The sequence below is a fragment of the Anthonomus grandis genome, chromosome 5, assembly GCF_022605725.1.
Source record: "Anthonomus grandis grandis chromosome 5, icAntGran1.3, whole genome shotgun sequence".
Taxonomy (NCBI): Eukaryota; Metazoa; Arthropoda; class Insecta; order Coleoptera; family Curculionidae; genus Anthonomus; species Anthonomus grandis.
In genome coordinates, this window is record NC_065550.1 from 7,337,880 (window position 1) to 7,354,837 (window position 16,958).

Here is a 16,958-nt window from a genome sequence, read left to right on the forward strand (position 1 = left end):
CTAATATCGTTGTTGGTTAAAGCTACTTGTTGCTGCCTAAGATTCTGAGAAGTTGCGGCTGTCGTTGGTTTGGCGGACTTAAATGTGGAAATAAGTGTGCTATCGTCCGCAAAGCTGATTGTAGATCCGCAAAGCTGAAGTAGATTCGATTGACAGTGGTTCTTGGCAAATCGTTGATAAATATCAAGAAAAGGGTGGGGGATAGAATGCATCCTTGAGAGACTCCAGCGTTAATGCTAAATTTGTCGGAGAGGTGTCCATCGACGGCTACTTGGATTGTTCGTTGTTCAAGAAAACTTTTGATCCAATTCAATAATGAGTTTCTTATGCCGATTGAGGAGAGCTTGGTTAGTAGACCCTCATGCCACACTCTGTCAAATGCCTTGGAAATGTCAAGAGCGACTGAGCGGGACTCGCCGTGCCTCTCCATGGCCTCCGTCCACAAGTGTGTGACGTAAGCAAGAAGATCGCCGGTGGATCTAAGCTTTCGGAAGCCGTATTGATGATCGCTGATTAGTCCAGATGATTCCAGATATCTTAACAGTTGTTGGTTGACTGCTTTCTCCATAATCTTCGATATTACTGGAACTAGTGCAATCGGGCGGTAATTGGACGGCATCGTCTTCTTACCCTTTTTGGGTACAGCTTGCACTTAAGCAGTTTTCCAGCTTGTTGGAAATGAGCCCTGCTTATACGATGCCGTGAACAGTCTACATAAGGGAGGAGTCAATTCGTCATGCACAACGTTTTAGTACTAGGGCTGGAATTCCATCGGGTCCAGAAGCTTTGTTGGTGTCTACGCTTTTAAGAATTTTATTTATAATTCGTTGGGGAAACGAAATTTCTCCCATCGATGAATTCACTCTTGGCAAATATGGCGGTGTTTTTCCTTGCGAGTGCAGAGTAGAATTGCACGCGAAAAGTTTACCCAGTAAGTTGGCTTTTTCCCTTGCTGTTACCGCGATAGAACCATCATCTGCTGTTAGGGGTGGCAAGGCCGACTTAGCAAATCCTTGACTAACGGCTTTCGATACCGACCAGAAAGATCTTGTTCCATTTGGGCAGTTTAGCAGTTTGTTTTTGATCCTGTTGTTGTGACTCTTTTTGCATTCATCAATAATTCGCTTGCAGCTATTATTTCTGGAGGTTAAAAAGTTCCTCCAATTTTCGGTGGAAGGATGTTGACGCCATTTGCGATATGCTGCGTTTTTGGTGTTTATTGCCTTTTTGCAATTTAGGTTGAACCATTGGTTGTTGAGAGACTGTTATCAATTTGTGGTCCGATGTTCCTAGGGGGGCCTGTACTGATACAGTGTACGAGTCAGGGTCTGAAGCCAAGACCAGATCTAGGAGACTCGCGAACTCGCCGTCTCGGTCGGGGATTCTGGTAGGTTCCTCCACAAGCTGCGTAAGCCCGCATATGATGGCAATTAGCTCAGCTTCTCGTCCTTCATCGTCGTTCTTGTTGCAGAAGCGCAGCCAGTTGATATTGTGAACGTTAAAATCACCCATGAAGATGATTTCTGCGCTTGGGTAGTCAATTTGCAGTTGGTTAATGCAATCAACCAGGTTCAAAAAGAGCCGCCTATATTGGGTGTCGCTTGGTGGTCTGTAGATATAGCAGATAAATTTCGCGGCTCCACTGGCTATTATTTTGAACCACATAACGTCAAAGTCCCCAGGTTCAAGCGTTTCCTCCCGCTGGCAATCAAATCGCTCTTGACAAATACTGCCAATCCAAAGTTTAGTCGAAATCGGGTGTGTAGCTCGTATCCAGGATAAATGAGGTGAACATTTATTGTTGAAGGTTTCACCTTTGTTTCTGCCAATGCCAGAATGTGAGGCTTATTTGATTGCAGGTGTTGGTGTACTGCATTAATATTGGTGTTTAGGCCTCTGATGTTGCAGAAATTGATTTTTAGGCTTTTAAATCCGCCTGATGAACCCCCCCGACCAGCCTCCGCCCGGAGATCCGAATGGGAGGCTAGTTTACCTCCGGAAAGTTTTGGTCGTGAGGGCGCCATCATGCAATAATTTTACTACTCCATTTCCCCTTTGGAAACCGAACACATCGACATGGCGGCGAAACGTGAGTTCCATAGAACCACTTTACGCCGTCTAAGTCCTATGTGGTGGTATTGAACCGGGCGATGCAAGTAGACAACATCTACCACCAAAGAGGTTGCTCTTTTAGTCGCCTTTTACGACAGGCAGGGTATGCTCTGCCTGTCGTAAAAGGAGGGCTATTCTACCCCGGCCCTCCCCGGGGAAAAACTTTTGTAGGTTTAGCACATGGATGTAAGTATTTGTGTCGTTAGTTTTAAGGATTATTCGAAAACATTACCTCAATTGTCTGCTAGTTAAACTATATACTTTATAAAAAGTTCCGTTTCTTCCGGTCAAAATGTTGAATATTAGAATCTGCAGTTCAGAAATGTGAATTTGGCTGGCTTTTATTTGCATATACACTAGTGGAAAAATGTAGAGCAACATTTAATAAGTTGCTAAAATAAAATATTAGATGATGACTTTTAGCATAAAATTGCTGTAGATAAAAACATAAATGGTACTTATAAATGGTTTGCCAATAAAAACTGTTAATTCTTATCTCGTTTTACCAAGGGACACAAAAAAGAATACTTTAGAGTGGAAAAAAGTAAAGCAACATTTTTGAAATATTTCTCAAATCATGCAAAATATTTTACTTAGTGTTAGTTTAAACCACAGCATAAAGAAACCAGCAGTCGCACTCCGCTCGAAAATGTAAGCGAACTAATAGCGTTGATTGAATATTTGGTATATTCAATATATTCAATTCCCAAATATTCAATCAACGCTAATAGCATCCTTAGCCATGCCGCAGCCATGTTCTCCGGATGTCGAACTCACTGTTTATCGAACTGTGTTTATAGGTGTATCGCCTAGTTCAGCGCCGTACTTAGTGACTATTTTGATAGCGTTTTTACAAAGCGTAGCGTTTTTTATAAAAACTTTTGTTTTAAAAGAGGGGTATGTCAAAAATTATTAATGAAGCAAAATAATTGACTTTGCCAAAGTTTTTAATAGCTGCAAATTTGGCTGTATGGCTTAAATAACATAATTAAGCATCAATTAAAGTTGCAGCAATGTAATTTTTTTTTTTTTGGATTTTTAAGGACATTATTTATATTTCTGCCATTTTAACAGTGTTGCCATATTTAAAAGAGTTGCAAAATTGTACACTTTTACTTTAGTTGGTACTTAATAATAGCACAAAAATTCGCAGATGTTAGAATTGTTTTGAATTGTTGCCAACTATTTGTCTTTATTTATTGGCCTAAGAGTTTCTATTTGTTTTGAAATATTACTTTATTTGTATAATTAGTTATCCTTAAACTACTTTGTAGTCAGATGTTAATCTAAAAGCGTTACTATACAGGGTATTAATTAAGTATGTACCATAAATAATTTAACAGGCGATTGTTTGAGTAATTTTAAGACAAAAAGTTCATATGAACATAGGTCCGCAAGTTCTCTGGCGGTGTTATTTATAACATTAAGGAGCTAATTTACCCCTAACATGATTAAATTTATTAGGTTCAGTGTAATCTCGAACGGGATCTGAAGAAATATTTGTGGCAAAAAAATTGGGGCACCTGAATTTTGTGCCATTTTTAATATCTTATTTGATTTACTCAAATACAAATACAACTTTTTCGTATCTCGCTTATTTTTCGAGAAAAAAAAAGTCCACTTAATTGCATATCCCTGGATCACACAAGGAATTTGGGGAAAAGTTTCTTTTGGAATTTATTATTAACAAAGCAAGATACGAAAAAAATTCAAGAGACAAAAAAGTTTTATTTGTATAATCCACAGAACATACTAAAAATTGCACAAAAGTCAGTGGCGTATATTTTAGTTGTTAAATTTTAACACCCTGTATATTGAGAACGAAGAATTTCTGGACATATGTTTATATGAACTTTTTGTTTTAAAATTACTCAAAGAATGGTCTCTTAAATTTATGGTATATACCTAATTAACTTCCTGCACGTATTCTTCTATATCGTCGTTGTTAGATGTAGAAATGCGATGTTTATTTGTGTTTAAATATTTTGTTAATGTATGAACTTTATTAATATTAAAAAATCAATATTTGTACTATGTAGATATTTTTATTTTACAAGATAATATCTAAAAAAATGTTTAAGTCCGGCTCTAGCCAAGGCAAAAGCCGCGTGAACCGTAGCACAGTATAAAGAACAAGACAGTAGGTTCACTCTCTTGCGGCCGTTTGAAGTAGGGACTTCTAAACAGTGCCGACTTTTTTTACGCGGTCGTAAATCATTATTTAGTTTCGGCGGCAATCCTTTACGATACGGGGGGTGTTTGAAACATTTTTAATAAGGAATATTTTCGTACATCGCGGCGGGCAGCGTGTAATATATGGAATTTTTTGAAATTAAAGGCACTTTGTATTATTGTTAAAACTAAATTGAAAGAATTATATATAATATTAAGTATCTCTTTTGAACAAATAACTGTAAGAAAAACACTTGGTAGGTAGCTTTAAAATTAAGTTTATTAGAATGTACACAATTAAATCTTAGCTTTATGTTCCTTTCATGCTCTTTTCTCAACTGACCAAGAAACTACCTACCTAATATTACATACACTTAATTAATAATAACTTCATTAATATAGCCATTTTTTAAATATTTAATAAAATTTACATAATAATGTGATAACAACACTTAGCATATGGAACTCGGTAACAGTGAAATATAAAAAGGCAGTTAAATAAAAAAACCTTATTAAATGCCTAATTATTTGCTTTTAAAATAGGGGATGAAAGAACAAACCACTAAAATTAAAATAAAACGAAAATAGGTGTTTTACAACCTAGAATTCATATAAATATGCAAAATAAATATAGTTTTACATTGGGGATTATAGTACACATCAATATTTTGAAACTTAAACCCTTAAAAACCACCCTTAATGACGAAAAAAATGCAGTTTTAAGTATGGTTAGACGGTATAAGTGGCTAAAATTTATATAATTCAAATGATTGCAATGCAACTAATAATAAATCGGATAGCTTTCACTATTAAATACCAAAAATTTTGCATTTTTTTAGATTAAAATCACGATTTAAAAAAATATGTACTCTAAATCGCTAATACTTTTTGAACATATTATTGGTACCTATATATAGTCCATTGTAGAAGGCTACGCTTTAATTTTTGAAATAAATATATAATTTTTTATGATAAATTTTTTTAAAACTGCAATTATTTTTATTTTATTCCTAACTTTTTTAATTTTTATGCTAATGACTTACAATCAAGTTTATTTTTAAAGTTTTTGATAGTACATACTTGAAAAAATGTGCTAGTTATTTGTCTAAAAAACGTTTTTTTTTTAAATTATTTCGCGTTATTATTTTACGTCATTATATTTTGTTATCTAAAAAAAGGGGTTATGTTCACACAGTTGTATCTTAGCGCCTATAGCACCTAGATAAATCAAACAAAAGCCAATCTTTTGTTTTTAAACCAACTTTTGTTTATTAGATTTTTTTGGAGGATCTCAATTTTCCGAGATATTTAAGAAATACTGAAGAAAAGCGTGTATTTTTTTCTGTGAACTAATCCATTTTTATTTTTAAAAAAATTTATATCCCCTTTTACTCCTGCAGCTATCTACGCAACATATTGCCGGCATTTTTACAGTACAAAATTTCCGCACAACGCTATTATAGTTCTAATATTGAAGACGCCCCTGTATAACGCAGTCGCCACCGGGCAGCAAAAAAGAGTAGCATCAGAAAGCGAGTGAGAAAGGCAACATTTTGGGCGGCGCTTAGAGTGATCCTTCTATTCTAGTTTATGTTCGGTGACCGTAGCGAGTGTCCGCGGCATCCCTACTACAAGCAAATATGCCGCGCCTGCGTTAGTACACATGCACCGAACTCGCTTATTCAAGCCAATGTATTTTTATTAGGTTTGTTCTCACTGGAAATTTCTTACAAGTTTGAAACTGTTTCCAAACCATTCTTGATGAGCATGCGTAAAATATTACAACTTCTGATCGATTTGAAACCGTCTGTGCGAACATCAAATACGGGTTGACTGGAGAAGAAAAATAACCTCACTTTTTTATGCCAGTGGGAAATGGGAAAGTTAATCAAACATAAACAAAAAAAAATACTACAACCTTGAAATAGCTGTATATTATTAATAGAGTTTAAGATTGCGTGATTATTTGCTACTTCAAAACTTACTCTAAAATAGTCGAGAAATTCTTTTCTATTAAATTGGGACACAGTATCATCAAAATAGTTTTGATTATTGGGCCTTATCCGTTCTTCAATTAAATCTTTAAAAGTCTGTGTCGGAATCAACAAAATTCTGATCAGATTCTTCCAACGATTCAAAATCCCTTATTTCCTTAATGTTTATTTTTAGCCTAATCCAACAATTTAAAATACAATTTTCAAAACGAATATCAAGGAGTATACAAAACGACAACATACAAACAACAATTTAGAGGTTATGTTCATATTCCGAAGATCGTCGTTGACTGGCTACACGAATTTTCTGACACTTTGCTTGAAATAAATCCGAAAACAAGTCTGACTATCAGATGACGATCAGAAATTTGTGTAAGAACATCAAACTTTTGATTTGAAATCGATCAGAAGTTCCTGTGCGAACGCATTTTACTCTATTGCGCATGTTTATTTGTCGGAAACTTGTTTCTGACTGCTGTGAGAACAAACCTATTAAGTGCGACTGCTGGTTTCTTTATGCTGTGGTTTAAACTGATAAGTTGACGGTATTTGGCTGCTTAAGATGCCTCGCGGTAAACATTTATCTGTCGATATTAAAAATAGAATTGTTGATTTATACAAAAGTGGTCAAAAGCAGATTGCTATTGCAAAGACATTTAGGTTACATAGATCTATCGTGTCTCGTATAATTAAGCAGTTTCATATAAATAGCGATTTATCTGTTAAGAAAAAGTCAGGGAGACGTAGAAAAACCACTCCATATACCGATAAAACAATTATCAAAATTGCTAAAAATGAGCCTTTTCTGGGATCCAATAAGATAAAGCACCGCATATCCGAAGAGCTTGGAGTAAACGAGGACGGTGAGAAATAGACTATTAGAGGCCAAGTTATTTGCCAGAAGACCTGCCAAAAAACCGCTGCTGTCAAAAAAAAATAGACGTTCCCGTATTGCCAAAACGCATCTACATTATACAGAGCATGATTGGAAAAAGGTAATCTGGAGCGATGAATCCAAGTTTTGTTTGTTCAAAAGTGATGGAATTGTGTATGTTAGACGCCCTGTCAATGAAAGACTCAACACCAAGTATACCTGTCCAACAGTGAAACATGGTGGTGGAGCAGTAATGGTTTGGGGATGCTTTTCGGGCTCTGGTATGGGCCCCCTGTATAAAATAGAACGTATTTTAAAATAAGGACATATTAGAGAGCCAAATGATTCCATATGCTGATGATACTATGCCTTTAAGACATTTATTTCAATAGGACAACGATCCCAATCATTCTTCTCGGTTCGTAAAAGCTTGGTTCAGAAAGGAAAACATTAATTTAATGGAATGGCCTTCACAATCCCCTGATCTCAATCCAATTGAGAATCTGTGGGACATTTTAGATTCCAAAATCGGAGGCAAATCTTATAAAAATCAGCAAGAATTGTTTGAAGCATTGAAGGAAGCATGGGTGAATATGGATCCAGGGATTATTTCTAAACTAATAAGATCTATGCCAAAACGTTGTGAAGATGTAATTAAGAATAACGGGTACTTTACAAAATATTAACTTTTTTTTTTATTTATTAGAAATGAAATAAAAACGAATATTAAAAAATGTTGCTTTACTTTTTTCCAGCTAAAAAATAATTTTTTAATACAAAAATACTAAGGACAAGGAAACATTTTTTTTTTCTTAATATTAAATTGCTCGTGTAATAATAAATTACTGGAATTAATTTTACTTCTGGTTTACATTCACTGGTTTACTGCTTGAAAAAATAACGTATTTTCAAATGTTGCTCTACTTTTTTCCACTACTGTAAAGATTTTACTTATAAATATTTTATATATTGTATTTTTGCAAATAAAATACATTTATTATTTATATATTATTATCCTCTATTGAATCTATGTTTGTGTTAGTAAAATAGAGATATTATTAACCAAAGGTAATCTGTTTAGATGTATGATAGGAAAATAGCACAAAAATCTTCACAATCTTTTCTAATCTGTTTGGGTTGTCGTAGCTCAGTGCTAACAAAATAAACTCCTGGACAAAATTATCGCACCACTGATTATTTTGTCAAGAAAATGTAAATAAAAATCAGTTAAAACAGTTATATATCTTTTCTCATACAAAAAGCAGAACTGGACAAGAACTATGTTTATGCTCTATTTTGGTATTCAAGGTCAAATTTATCTGAACATTTAAATTCCTTATTTTGCATTTTTCGTTACATATGTACCTAAAGCGAACAGTTTCAGTAGTACTTCGTACGTTTTAAGGTGATAATTTAAAACAACTGTTGTGAAACATAAACCGTCCTTTTTATTGAGTATGGAGAGAGCGGCACGTCATCTAACTGAAAATAAAGCGGTCCAAGCAGTAACTTTAGTTGGAGAAGGTCGAAGTTACCGTTATGTGGCTGGCATTTTAGGCGTGCATCACACAACAGTTATACGAGCTGTGCAGCGGTTTCGGGAGACTGGAACCGTAGCCGAGCGATAGTTCTAGCCTGGACACTTATCCCCGCTTCCATCGATACCTCAGAACAGAAGCCGAAATCAATCGAGGCGACGACCGCATCGCGATGGCAAAAATTCCGCGCTAGGGCACATATTTTGCGTTGATTCGAAATAATATTTTACTGCAGTTATTATTGTAGTTTATAGTAAGATTACTCATTTAAAATTTTAAACTACCAAACTATTTTGATACTCGCTTTGAGTTTTAAAAAGAATAAAAATTCGGTATTTAAATTAGGTGGGTAAATTAACAATTTTATTTTTAACTTACATTTTAAAATCTTAATTTTATTTAGAATAATGCCTACCTCTTGCTGCATTCCTGTTTAAGCTCAGAAAAAATTAAAATAGATTAAAATTTTTTTTTGTTTTTTTTGATTATCTTCGGAATCATTCAAATTTTCGATTTTTTAAATAAGCAACAAAAAAATTGGCGTAGGTACCTACCTAATTTTGTTTTCGGCGTTAACATTTTTACAAAAGAGTAATACAGCAATGCAAAAACTTTCCCATAGCAACCAAGATAATAATTGAAAATTTGTTTTTTTTTTCAATAATCTTCAAAACCACATAAAATATAATATATATTTTTTTATATGGCATATTCTTTTACAAGTAAATAATGTGCAACTTTGGGGTAAATTATCCATTTTCGTATTTTGAGGGTAGACAAATTTGAAACACCGTTTATGTATATTTTTCCAATAAAATAAATAATAAAAAATATTTAAAACATTTATCATATACCTAAAAATACATAATAATAAAAAAAATATATTATCTTGTAAAATGTAAAATATTAGGTCCCGCGGTATCTCCACTTAGTCGTTCCACTGTACGGCGTGCGCCACCAAATCTCGGCTTCAATTTTGACGCCACGAAACCAGTGTCACGGCTAGAACTCTCGATCGGCTACGCTGGAACCCACACAAGAAGACTAGGACAAGGACGACATAGAGTTACTTCTCAAAGAGATGACAATTTTTTGCGCCTCAATGTTCTAAGAAACAGAACATCTACCAGCCGTAACTTAAATGATTTGATTAGGGAAGTACGCCATGTCAATATTTCAGATCGTACAGTTAGAAGACGCCCCCATAAAGCGAATTTAAATAACAGAAGACCCGCAACTGCACCACTCCTCACCAGACAACACCGTGTTAGTCGTTTAAGATTTGCAAGACAATACTCGGGATGGAATATAAATGACTGGAGGCGCGTTTTGTTTACAGACGAGACGAGAATTGCATTGCGATCACCAGACGGCCGTTCTAGAGTCTGGGGAAGAGAGGGTGAACGATTTGCCCAAGCATGCATATCTCCAAGGGAGCCATTTGGTGGAGGAAGTTTTATGTTCTGGGGAGGCATCGCCTACGATGCCTGTACGGAATTAGTGCCCATACCTAGACCAGCTCTTAATGCACCTATGTATGCGTTGGAGGTCCTTGAAGAACATGTAGTTCCATTTACGACATTCATAGGAGCGGATTTCTTACTTATGCATGATAATGCTCGCCCTCACGTGGCTGTAGATGTTATTGAATACATTAATGATGTGGGAATTACCACTTTAGACTGGCCGCCCCGTAGCCCCGACTTGAATCCTATAGAACATGCCTGGGACATGTTAAAACGGCGCATTTGGCAAAGAAATCCTCCTCCCTGAGCATTAGCTGAATTGGAACATGCTGCTCGTGAGGAGTGGGAAAACATTCCGCAGGAAAGTTTTCAAAATTTGATACGAGGAATGCCGCGAAGACTTCAAGAGGTCATTGCAGCTAGAGGTGGCAATACGCGATATTGAGAATTCATTATTGTTTTTCTTGGGTCTATTTTTTTATTTTTGTATCAAAATTGAAGTTAGTGAAAATCGATGTTTTTTCCTTGTATTGAATTTAGTTACTTAAATCTCGTTTTGTTAAATAGAATATAATTTTTTTTTGGTAATAAATAATGCATAGTTAAGAATGTTTATTTATTAATTTTTTTTTATCTTTCTTAAAAAAAAAAAATCTCTGAAAATCAAGTGGTGCGATAATTTTGTCCAGGAGTGTAGTTTTAAATATTTTTAGATTGATTCTAATTTATATAATGGGTGATTCCTAATCTATACGCTTAAAGTTGGGAAATGATTGCTAATGACTAATAATAAAAAAAGTTATGAAAATATTTTTATTTACAGAAGCAATAAACTATTTGAAATAAAAACAAAAAAACGTAAATTCTATGAAATTAAATGTACATTTAATTATCATAGTAACTGTTCGTACTTCCTTTTATGATTTTCAATACATAATTGAGCTCGTCTAATCCACGAGTTGCGACACGCATGGTCTAAACCAGCACTGGGATTCTAAAATTACGATTCGACACGATTACTCGATATGACTGATTCTAAATAAAATTTTCAATCGTGAGTATCTTGCAGATATCTTGCGATTTGTCGACGACACGCTTGAATATATCTTATGCACCAGACGATGTAGATTCTTCCTTATTTAATACGTGCATAATATGCCAGCATCCTTTTTTAAACATATTTGTTGCATTGATTGTTTACCAGTACTACCAATAGCCATTCAAGGGTTTTTATTAGTATATTATCAAGAAGCCTTTAAAAACAACTAATAGATCTAATTCGACCCTATTTTCCACAACCTTCTGTTAATAATAGAGGCCGAGGAAGTAGAGTTACCATTGAATGGGCAGTTTTAGTATGTCAAGATTTTATGCCACAGATTGTTACCAAAGAAGCATTCGACAAGATTTAAAATTTGGAATTAGCGATACTACTGCAAGTCGTTGGATCCATCAAATTATTGACAATCACTTTGCTGATCGATGCCTTTATTTTCCAAATATAATAGATGAGAGACAAATTAATAAATTAACATTTATGGAGATATCCGATTTCCCTGGTGTTATAGGTCCTATTGATTGCACCCATGTTGCCATATTAAAACGAAAAGTGGATGAACACAACAAGTTTTTGTGACTTTCCATGAATTCAATTGTTATTTCCGAATGGGTAGTGGTGATTTTAAATGACATTTTTTTGTTTTAAAGAAATAATATAGGCATATGTAAATAAAAAAAACACACAAAAATTAACAAAATAAATAAAAATTCTTAGTGTTTATCAATAGAAAAGACAATTGACGCTTCCATCTGTCAGATATTAGGGAAAATAACAAATATACAGGGTCCTGCAACATTGCGTCGGTCTTCCATAAAGTCTAAAAAAATTAGGTTAAAATTTTCTAACCTCTTAAAAAATTTTTGGGACCTGATAGCGCATATCTGGAAAATAATTTGAAGTATACAGGGTAGTTCAGAAAAGTAGGGCGATATAGGCAGCATTTTTCTAAATGGAATGCCATTCCTTTTATTTTTAAGACTGCCTTAGGCTACCTAGTATACGCTCTTAATATGGCTGCTTTGTTATGCGCAGTTTGACTGCAATAATTTTTTTTATAAAAAAATCTAAAAATCATTACATCATTTAATTTCATCTTGATACTAGAAATGTTAATTCAATGCCAATATTGGACTTAATTGGGATTCTAGAAGAACGGAGAATTACTTTGACTTAAATTGTTTCCTTCTGTCATATACAGGGTGCTCGTAGTTAGCAATCATATTTTACGAATTTCAAAGCTCAATTTCTCGCTTTTTTTAAATAGCACCCTGTATATTTTTTAATGAAGATTTAATACATGAACATTTTTTATTATGTAAACATATTAGCTATCTTTAGTCGTTTTTAAAATATTCACGATAATTATCCGAAGATAATAAATTGTTTAAATAAGAACCAGGAAATCTGCATTCTTAACAAAATAGGTATTTTAATACCTTTTTTGTTGCCAAGCACAATATTTCACCTGTTTCTCTAAATAAATTTTTGACATTTTGGTGAGAATATCATTTTTGTATGTGTAATATTAGCTTAAGTATTCAGTTATTTCAATTATCAATAGTTAATTATCGTAACTTTGTTTGTAAAAGAATTTGACATTTTTTTTTAGAAATCTAATCTGAACGAAAATTGCATACTTATAAAATGCATTTTAGCAAAGACGAACTTGTTGACATGATATTTGTGTTGGGGGAATCTGAAAAGAATTGCCTCTTAGCCTCTCGAATGTATGGGGAGCGCGCTATCCTGATAGAAGATGTCCAGAAGAAAAATCTTTTAGTAGGTTACTAGCAAGATTTGTGGAGACAGGGAGTGTTTGTTACCCCAAACAAGATAGAATGAGGCCTGTTACTAATCAGGAGCAAGAGTTAATAAGTGTTATTAACGGTAACGGAAGATCACCTAAGTCAGTCAAATATCGAAGCAGCAGTTGGAATAAGTGAAAGATCAGTGCAACGAATTTTAAAAAGAAATCATTTTCATCCATACCACATCCATGAACATCAAGCACTTTTTGATAGGGATATACAAAACCGACTTGAATTTTGTACTTGGAGCAGAAATAAATTACAAAACGACCCTACGTTTTTTAATAATGTCCTATTTACGGATGAGGCAACATTTCATAAAAACTGATCAGTTAATAGACATAACGTTCATTATTATTCATCCGAAAACCCCCATTTTATGCGGCAGATCGACTACCAGCATAGGTGGTCATTAAATAAGTGCGGTGGAATTATAGGAAGCACCATTATCGGTCCCTATTTTTTTAGGTGGTCATCTCAATGGTCATCTCAATGGAGAAATGTACCTTCAATTTTTACAAAATGAACTGCGTAGATTACTTGCAAATGTTCCATTAATTACTAGAAACCGAATGTGGTTTCAACAGGACGGAGCTTCTCCACATTTTTCTCGAAATGTCATTGAATATTTAAATGTAACCTTTGAAGAAAAATGTATTGGAAGGAATGGACCTATTAATTGGCCAGCCAGATCACCTGACCTAACAAGATTAGATTTTTTTTATGGGGTTTTGTAAAACAAATTGTTTATAGACATCCACCTACAACGGCAGTAGATATGGAGCAGAGAATACGGGATGCGTTTGCTCAAGTAACTCCACAAATGCTACATGAAGTAGAAAGAAGTTTTCAGGAACGTATTAATTTATGTTTTGAACAAAACGGAGGACATATTGAACACTTAATGTAATAATATTAAAATGATAAATATTTTTAATATGCTTGTTTAATTATTATCGTGAATATTTTAAAAACGACTAAAGATAGCTAATATGTTTACATGATAAAAAATGTTCATGTATTAAATCTTCATTAAATGGATAAAAAATATACAGGGTATTCCATTTAAAAAAAGCGAGAAATGGAGCTTTGAAATTCGTAAAATATGATTGCTAACTACGAACACCCTGTAAATGACAAAAGGAAACAATTTAAGTCAAAGTAATTCTCCGTTCTTCTAGAATCCCAATTAAGTCCAATATTGGCATTGAATTAACATTTCTAGTATCAAGATGAAATTAAATGATGTAATGATTTTTAGATTTTTTTATAAAAAAATTATTGCAGTCAAACTACGCATAACAAAGCAGCCATATTAAGCGCGTATACTAGGTAGCCTAAGGCGGTCTTAAAAATAAAATAAAAAGAATGGCATTCCATTTTAAAAAAATGCTGCTTATGTCGCCCTACTTTTTTGAAGCACCCTGTCTACTTCAAAATATTTTCCAGATATGCGCTATCAGGTCCCAACATTTTTTTAAGAGGTTAGACATTTTTAACCTTATTTTTTAGGCTTTATGAAAGACCGACGCACTGTTGCAGGACCCTTGTATACCAAGTATTGTATTTTGTATACCAAGAATGCAAAGCAAAATAATAGATGAAGGGTCCTGTTTACTTCACAATCTTTATTTCAAGAATCCCGACCCATTTCGGTTGTTAAACCATTGTTAAGGGAAAAATGATATTATCACAAAATGTCCATAAAAAGGTTAAAAAACGGCACACACAGACCATTACAATACATCAATCTAAAAACATAACATCACACCGTATTTACAAACAATAACCCTATTGTGTTCGCGAATTGTGGTGGAGCATTATGGTGAAGAAACCACAAATGTTGTCTAGCGTTAAAAGGAACTTCTTCAAGGAGTATCGGTAAACTATGTCGCAAGAAGGTAAATAAAGAGCAATAGTTAAGACCATTATCCAAAATGAAAGGGCCAAAAAATATTCCATTCAAAATTCCAGCCTACTCAATCACTGAAAATCGTTGTTCAAAGTGTATTCGCCGAATAATATGCGGATTTTCTACTGCCCAGTATTGTGAAAAGCGTGATGTGAGAATTGTGAATATCATTGCGTGTGAAAATTGCTTTTCCGTAACTAAAACGTTCATGGTAAAGTTTGGGTTTAACTGCTGCTGATGTAAGAACAACTCGTAAAAGTTTATTCGAAGCGCATACTCCCTTGGAAGTTAAGCGTACCTGTTGCACGTGAGATAATTACAGTAATTCATGCTTTAAAATTCGCTAAACTGTTTCTTGTGATATTCCAAATTTAACTTCCATTTGCAATTGTTTCTAGTGCTTATGTCATGCTGCTCTTTGATGACATTGAAAAATCACTTCCATTAGATTCAAAATGTGCCTAGAGCTATAATGGTTCCGTCATATTGCTCTAGTCATCCATGCTGCTGTACCATACGTAAAAAGGCTTCACGCCTCGGGTGATATTTACGGGGACACCTGGGCATAACATTTAGCTGCAGTCACTGCGTTTGGTTGCGATTCCCCGTATGCCAGTAACGTGTCATAAGTAGCCGGTTAAGAAGGGCGGGAAGACTTTTCTCCACAAATGAAAATGCCAATCTTTTGTCAAGAGTTATGCGGTTTGATGAGTTCACTCATCATCAGAGTCTAACATCACATAGCTGTGATGTTTTACAATGTACATTTTTTTATTTGTGCGGAGCTATTTACATCTGTGGTAAAGTTCTTAGCAGCGCGACCCAGATATTTTTAGGCGACAGAGAGTCGCCGGTCGTTTGTTGAGCCATACATACAGCCATTAAAATCACACGATCGAACTACAACCTAAAATCTATAAATCTAACAAAATTGTGGAATTGAGGAGTGCTATTGTGGCTGTTGGCAGCAAGTAAGGAGGTACCTCCAGAAGTGACGGGAAGGAAATCAAGGTAGGCCTTATATTTTCATATCTCTGGGTATTCTCGCTTTTTTTATTATCATCATCTCAGGTGTTGTGAAATAAAACGGTCCACTACGAAAAAATTAACTTTAAATTAATATTTTTAATCTATTTTCACAAGTATCTTTACTCAATGAAGTACGTTAAAAACACACATAGAGAGTTCATAAATGGTAATATTGTTTATAATTTAAAGGATAATCTATTAAAAATAAATATCATGTAAATATTCTTTGACGACGTCACTGGTAAAGATTACTTGTGTTGGTGGAATCAACAATGCGATCGAGCGGCGTTGCGATGTTGTTGCCTTTTTCTCTAATATACGTTATCTACATTCATGATTCATAATTTTTAATGTTGACTTATTTATAGAGTATCTTATCATATTTTATGAAAAAAAATGCTTTATATTTTAATAAAGAGAAATAGTATTGTTTTGCGCCTGTCAAAATAAGTAACAGTTTTTTATGATATTATAAAGTGTTTTTTTTGCCATTTTTACATCAGCATTGCATTAGAGATTTTAGAAGCAAACAAACTGCCCATACTTTCACGGCAATGCTAATTCTAGCCCTTCAATGTTTTAAGCTAATACCTCCTACCTAGGTGAAAAAACGCAGGCCATATAAGTGACATACTTCCTAAGATACAGCCAAGAGTATTCTTAGTGGAATACTCGGCTTTTACTTTTTTCGATTATCTATTTATTTCTTTCTTTAAGAAAAAGTGAAATCGAATTCAAGGCGGTGGATAACCAGTTCTTACGATCTTATTCTATGACCTGGCTAATGGGCTAATAATCTCAGAGTCCCAGAAAGTATACAGGCAGACCGTGTGAAATATGCAGCACTGTGCAACAACCAAATTTATGCGTGTGCAAGAACCAAAGTATAGAGGTAGTCTAGATCACAGAATAAACGATCTGAGATCGTTTATTCTGTGTCTAGATTAAGCATTAGGCAAATAGCCCGGGATTTGCATGTTTGTCATGTAACTA

At 34.3% G+C, this 16,958-nt stretch overlaps 1 protein-coding gene across 3 annotated transcripts in view; it reads right to left on the reverse strand.

Annotated features, from left to right (window-relative positions):
- The window catches only part of LOC126736529 (uncharacterized), a 109,197-nt gene that overhangs the window by 69,188 nt on the left and 23,051 nt on the right, over positions 1–16,958 (reverse strand). The gene's annotated exons all lie outside the window — the stretch shown is intronic.